Here is a 7,017-nt window from a genome sequence, read left to right as displayed (position 1 = left end):
GAACTACTTTTGCTGCATCCCATAGGTTTTGAGTTGTCATGGTCTCATTGTCATTTTTTTCTATAAAATTTTATTTCCCTTTTGATTTCTACAGCAACCTGTTGGTTATTTAGAAACATGTTGTTTAATATCCATGTGTTTGTGTTTCTTACAGTTTTTTTTTTTTTTTCTTGTAATTGATATCTAGTCTCATAGCGTTGTGGTCATGAAGATGCTTGATACAATTTCAATTTTCTTAAACTTACTGAGGTTTGATTTGTGACTCAAGATGTGGTCTATCCTGGAGAACGTTTCATGTGCACTTGAAAGGAAGGTGTATTCTTCTGCATTTGGAATGTCCTGAAGATATCAATGAGATCCATCTCATCTAATATGTCATTTAAGGCTTGTGTTTCCTTATTAATTTTCTGTTTTGATGATCTGTCCTTTGGTGTCAGTGGAGTGTTATAGTCTCCTACTTTATTTTGTTACTGTCAGTTTCTCCATTTATGTCTGTTTGTGTTTGCCTTAGGTATTGAGGTGTTTCTATGTTGGGTGCATAAATATTTATAATAGTTATGTCTTTCTCTTGGATTGATCCCTTGATACATCTGTTGTCTCCTTCCTTATCTCTTGTAATATTCTTTATTTTAAGGTCTGCTTTATCTGATTTGAGGATTGCTACTCCAGCTTTCTTTTGCTTCCCATTTGCATGGAATATATTTTTCCATCCTCTCACTTTCAGTCTATATGTGTCTTTAGGTCTGAAGTTTGTTTCTTGTAGACAGCATATATTTGGATCTTGTTTTTGTATCCGTTCAGCCAGTCTGTGTCTTTTGGTTGGAGCATTTAATCCATTTACATTTAAAGTAATTAGTGATATATATGTTCCTATTGCCATTTTCTAATTGTTTGGGGTTGATTTTGTAGATTTTTTTTCTTCTGTTGTATTTCTTGACTATATAAGTCTGTTTAACATTTGTTATAAAGCTGGTTTGGCGGTACTGAATTCTCTTAACTTTTGCTTGTCTGTATTTTTCCATTAATTTTGAATGAGATCCTTGCTGGGTACAATAATCTTGGTTGTAGATTATTCCCTTTCAGTACTTTAAATATGTCCTACCATTCCCTTCTGGCCTGCAGAGTTTCTGCTGAAATATCAGCTGTTAAGAATATGGGGTATCCCTTGTACATGACTTGCTCCTTCTCCATTTTAATATTCTTTCTTTGTGTTTAGTCTTTGTTAATTTGATATTATTTAAAAATTCTTTCTTTGTGTTTAGTCTTTTAATATTCTATTTTTGTGTTTAGTCTTTATTAGTTTGATTAATATGTGTCTTGGTGTGTTTCTCCTTGGGTTTATCCTGTATGGGACTTTTTGTGCCTCTTGGACTTGATTGGCTATTTCCTTTTCCACGTGGGGAAATTTTAAACTATAATCTCTCCAAAAATTTTCTCATACCCTTTCTTTTTCTCTTCTTCTTCTGACCCCTATAATTTTGATGTTGGTGCATTTGATATGGTCCCAGAGGTCTCTGAGACTGTCCTCAGCTCTCTTCATTCTTTTTACTTTATTCTGCTCTTCAGAAGTTATTTCCACCCTTTATCTTCCAGCTCACTGATTCATTCTTTTGCTTCAGATATTCTGCTATTGATTCCTTCTAGAGTATGTTTTGTTGTAATTGTGTTGTTTGTCTCTGTATGTTTATTCTTTAATTCTCCTAGGTCTTTGTTAATTGATTCTTGTAATTTCTCCATTTTGTTTTCAATGTTTTTGATCATATTTGCTATCATTATTCTGAATTTTGTTTCCAGTAGTTTGCCTATTTCCTCTTCATTTATTTGGACCTCTGTGTTTCTAGTTTGTTCCTTCATTTGTGCAGTATTTCTCTACCTTGTCTTTTTTTTTTTTTTTTTTTTTACGTTATTGTGTTTGAGGTCTCCTTTCCTCAGTCTTCAAGGAAAGTTGAATTCTTTCTTCCTTTTGGTTTCTGCCCTCCTAAGCTTGGTTAAGTGGTTTGTGTGAGCTTTGTATAGGGTGAGATTTATGCTGAGTTTTTGCTTGTTTGCTTGTTTTCCCTCTGATGGGCAAGGCTGAGTGAGGTGGTACTCCTGTCTGCTGATGATTGGGTTTGCATTTTTGTCTTGTTTGTTGTTTAGATGAGGTGTCCTGCACAGGGTGCTAAGGGTGGTTGGGTGATGCCAGGTCTTGATTCAAGTGGTTACCTTTGTGTGAGTTCTCACTATTTGATACTCCCTAAGATTAGTTCTCTGGTAGGCTAGGTTCTTGGAGTCAGTGTTCCCACTCCAAAGGCTCAGGGTTTGATCTCTGCAGACTGAGGTGGGCAACAGACTCCTCCACATTGCAGTGACCACAGCGGCCTTGGAGCAATTTCCCTGCTCTTGCACTGTCCCTCTCGCGGCCCCAGCTTCTCCCTCCTACTGCTTGGGGGCTTGGGCAGTCAGCGGCCAGGTAGGTGCACAGGGAGCCAAGGGAGTTTCACCTGTAGATGGCTTGTCTCTTTGAGGCTACAGGTTGGGAGGGGCAGAAAAGGGTTTTTTGTCCCCACAGTTCTAAACCTTGATTTGCATGATTATTATATACATAAATATGTATAGAAAATCAATTTACTTAAAAATTTCACTTTTTGTTATGAGACATACCTCAATAAATACATTTAAAAATATTTAAACCAGGAATTCCCTGGTGGTCCAGTGGTTAGGACTCTGTGTTTTCATTGCTGAAGGCCTGAGTTCAATTCCTGGTTGAGGAACTAAGACCCACCAGCCCGTGTGGCATTGCAAAGAAAAATTAAGCCATGTGAGTAATTCATCTTAACACTCACCAGGGAAAAAACATGAATTTGTGGTAGAGAATGTGATGCTGTAGAAATAATGACACTCTATAAGCTATCTTATTGTTCAATTTAGAATTGCCATTTCTATTCCTTCTGAAGCACCCTATAATCACTAAATAAAGATCTAAAATAAAAACTTAAAAGACTAAATGTAGTTGCATTTGTAGCTTATGGTTAGAAATATTCAGTAATGGCATGAAATATGGAATGTACTTCTGGTAAAAAAGTAATAGGAAGATAATGACGCTATCTTCCTTTGTATATGGCTCTCAGGCATAGGCAACACTTTGTTGTAGTTTCATCCTTATTTCAAAGAGAATGCTGAGGGGTTCGGGCTCCGGGCGCCCAAGGGACGCAGCAGTGGCGGCCTTCAGGTTAGGAGACTGGCTTTCCGGCCACTTCAGCGCAGAGCACGGCGCCTTCCTCTTCTGGCGCCTTGGCCGAGCGGAGTCGTGCTGCCGGGTGGAGTCGGCGGCCCAGCGAACCCGAACGAGCAGTTGATGATCACGTTACTATGAGTCTGCTACACTGTGAAAACAGCTGTGGATCCAGCCAGTCCGAGAGCGACTGTTGCGCCGCCATGGCTGCCAGCTCCTGTGGGACTGCAGCAAAAGACGACAGTGTGAGTGGGACGGCCAGCACGGTGACTCTCTCCAGCTCTTTCATGGAGGAGATCCAGGGGTACGACGTGGAATTTGACCCACCCCTGGAAAGCAAATACGAGTGCCCCATTTGCTTGATGGCTTTGCGGGAAGCGGTGCAGACACCTTGCGGCCACAGGTTCTGCAAAGCCTGCATCATCAAATCAATAAGGGATGCAGGTCACAAATGTCCAGTTGACAATGAAATACTGCTGGAAAACCAACTATTTCCTGACAATTTTGCAAAACGAGAGATTCTTTCGCTGATGGTGAAATGTCCAAATGAAGGTTGTTTGCACAAGATGGAACTGAGGCATTTTGAGGAGCATCAAGCACACTGTGAGTTTGCTCTTATGAGTTGTCCGCAATGCCAGCGTCCCTTCCAGAAATGCCATCTTAATATTCATATTCTCAAGGAGTGTCCAAGGAGACAGGTTCCTTGTGAAAACTGTGCTGTATCAATGGCATTTGAAGATAAAGAGATTCATGAGCAGAACTGTCCTTTGGCAAATGTCATCTGTGAATACTGCAATACCATGCTCATCAGAGAACAGATGCCCAATCACTATGATCTAGACTGCCCTACAGCCCCAGTCCCATGCACGTTCAGTGCTTTTGGTTGCCATGAAAAGATGCAGAGGAATCACTTGGCATGCCACCTGCAAGAGAATACCCAGTCGCATATGAGAATGAAGGCCCAGGCTGTTCAGACTTTAAGCCTCGCGGTAGCTCCTGTGCCTCAATGTACCATGCCTCTGTATGACTCTGTGCCTCCCACCCGGCCTTCCTCTGGGCGTCACTCAGAAGTCCACAATTTCCAAGAAACCATTCAACAGTTAGAGGGTCGCCTTGTAAGACAAGACCATCAAATCCGGGAACTGACTGCAAAAATGGAAACCCAGAGCATGTATGTACATGAGCTCAAGCGAACTATTCGAACCCTTGAGGACAAAGTTGCTGAAATAGAAGCACAGCAGTGCAATGGGATTTACATCTGGAAGATTGGCAACTTTGGGATGCACTTGAAATCGCAAGAAGAGGAGAAGCCTGTTGTCATTCACAGCCCCGGGTTCTACACAGGCAAACCCGGCTACAAACTGTGCATGCGGCTGCACCTGCAGCTGCCGAGCGCGCAGCGCTGCACCAACTACATATCGCTCTTTGTCCACACGATGCAAGGGGAGTACGACAGCCACCTGCCGTGGCCCTTCCAGGGGACAATACGCCTTACCATCCTTGACCAGTCTGAAGCAGCTGTGAGGCAAAACCACGAAGAAATAATGGACGCCAAACCAGAGCTCCTGGCCTTTCAGAGACCCACCATCCCCCGGAACCCCAAGGGTTTTGGCTACGTGACTTTTATGCATCTGGAAGCCCTCAGACAAAGAACCTTCATCAAGGATGACACGTTATTAGTATGCTGTGAGGTCTCCACCCGCTTCGACATGGGCAGTCTTCGGAGGGAGGGTTTTCAGCCACGGAGTACTGACTCAGGGATATAGCATCCCCTGATTTGTTCAAGAAACAACAGAAAAAACATCTGCAGCAAACTTACCCTGTTCTCAATAATAATGTACAAACAAACAAAAAACAATGGGAAAGATATAATACTCACCAATGAATTTTATTTGACTTCCTATAGATTTCAGGGGATTTGAGCCATAATCCTTGGAAAGCTTAAGTTCTCATTCACCCTGGTTTTTCCTCCAGAGTGTTATTAAGGATATTCAGGGACTAGTTTAAACCCTAAATATAACCTTACTTATTAAATACTACTGTGTTGTCTGTCACATAATTCTCCTTAAAGTTGTTTCATTTTACCTTGCTTATTATTTCCTTTAGGCTACAAAGTAGCATTTCTCCAGAGTTAGAACTCTGAGAACCATGTGAAAACCAGCTGCTAGGTGTTAGGCTACAAGTCCCTTTTTGTCTTTTCCAGGCAGAGTGAATTCCACAGCCCTTCCATGATTCTTTGTTCCCTAGTGCTCTAGAACAAGGGGACACACACACACATAATCACCAACAGAGAAAGTTTAAATGTCTCACCTAGTCAGCCAGTATGGCGGCTCATTGGTGGTGAGAAAAGCTATTTGAGCCAAGAAATTTTCAGCTCTTTTGAACACTGCTGTTTCTGTGATTGTTGTCCAAAAATAAGTACCTGTCAAGGTACATGTAAAAAAATAAAGTTGTTCTTGTTGCATAGGTGAAAGAAAGCCTGAAGGACAGCTACTACCATTTTTTGATGACTTATTTTCTTCTTTGTGCAGCTTACCCATTTTACATTTTTTTCTACAATAAACATGTCCTTTTCTCAAAGAAAAAAAGTTATATGTTGCCACAAAACATTCAACCCTAACAAAAAAGGAAATAATATTTAAAAGCTTCCTGGTCAAACTTCTATTAAAAGCATGTCTGTGCATTAGGTAAAAAAAAAAAAAAAAAGAGAATGCTGAATTCTAGAGAGGATAGGTCATTAACACAAAGCCCTATAATATGTTAATGGTTAACTCACATTATAAATTTACAAATATATTTCTCCAGATTATTCCTTTATTAGTGCATATGTACAATTATATAACCATTAATGAATGTGTGTAAACATATGTAAACTCATGTGAAAGAGTCAGAATAGAATTTAAGCAGAATGGTGTTTATTTTAAATTCTTATTCCCCTCCTTCCATTTTTCTACTCCTCCACCATGTTGCCCCAATACTACCTAGAGTTCTGTTCTTACAGTTTCCCTATATTGACAGCAAATTCTTTACTGTCTGAACCACAAGGGAAGCCGAAAGTTTCCCTAGGTGGCCATAAATAATTTCATCAAAGTATCTCTAGTTTCTCATATTTTTGACTCTACCAGTCTCTATTACAATTTCACTTGATTTGTGTTTGAGGTCAAGTTTGTTTAAAAGCCATTTTGACAAGAAACTTGTTGTGAAACATTAAAAGTAATAGCGTATTGCACTATATTTTCTATTAGGGTATCTTGTTCTCCTGCACTCAAAACCATATGCTGAGGTTTCTGAGAATCAAAACATAAAAGGTCTCTATCTCCATGATATGCATCATTTTTTGAAAGACTTTCTTTTCACAGCTCCTGATCTCTTTGTGCTTTGTTGGAGTTGGAGCTAAAGAACCAGTCCAAAGAAATACTGTGTATCTTTGCATTCCCCTCTGATCCCTTTAGCACTCTGGATTCTAAGATGAACCTCAAGTAAGCATTACTCTTGCCTTGAATGAAAAGAAAGGGAGAGAGTAGGCCAGAGTAGCCAGGAAAGAAAGGAAATGTAAACTTCTGCATTCAATCTGTGGTAACCTCACATATTATGAGATTTCTGGAAAACTCCATTGTACACTTGTAAGAGAATAAGAGTGAAAATTCTGTTTTAATATTATTATGAAAGCAGTTTTGACTTTGTGTACCCTTTAAAGGGACTACACCTTGAGAACCAATTGCCCTTGTTAAGTATTTTATATGTGATCAACAATTCTTAAAAATACATTTTATATAAACATAAAAACCTTAATCAAAAAAGAT

General features: G+C 39.8%; 1 pseudogene across 1 annotated transcript; it reads left to right on the top strand.

Moving 5' to 3' along the window:
* Nucleotides 1–1,207: 1,207 nt before the first annotated feature.
* On the top strand, nt 1,208–5,253 carry LOC147363522 (TNF receptor-associated factor 6 pseudogene; annotated as a pseudogene). The gene has a single exon (XR_015135951.1). The product of XR_015135951.1 is annotated as a TNF receptor-associated factor 6 pseudogene (transcript).
* Nucleotides 5,254–7,017: the final 1,764 nt, after the last annotated feature.

The sequence above is a fragment of the Bos grunniens genome, chromosome 11 (assembly GCF_055505025.1).
Source record: "Bos grunniens cultivar Pamir isolate PY7600 chromosome 11, Bosgru_T2T1.0, whole genome shotgun sequence".
NCBI classification, from domain to species: Eukaryota; Metazoa; Chordata; class Mammalia; order Artiodactyla; family Bovidae; genus Bos; species Bos grunniens.
The sequence above is the reverse complement of the archived record's forward strand: the minus strand, read 5'-3'. Positions and strand labels throughout refer to the sequence as shown.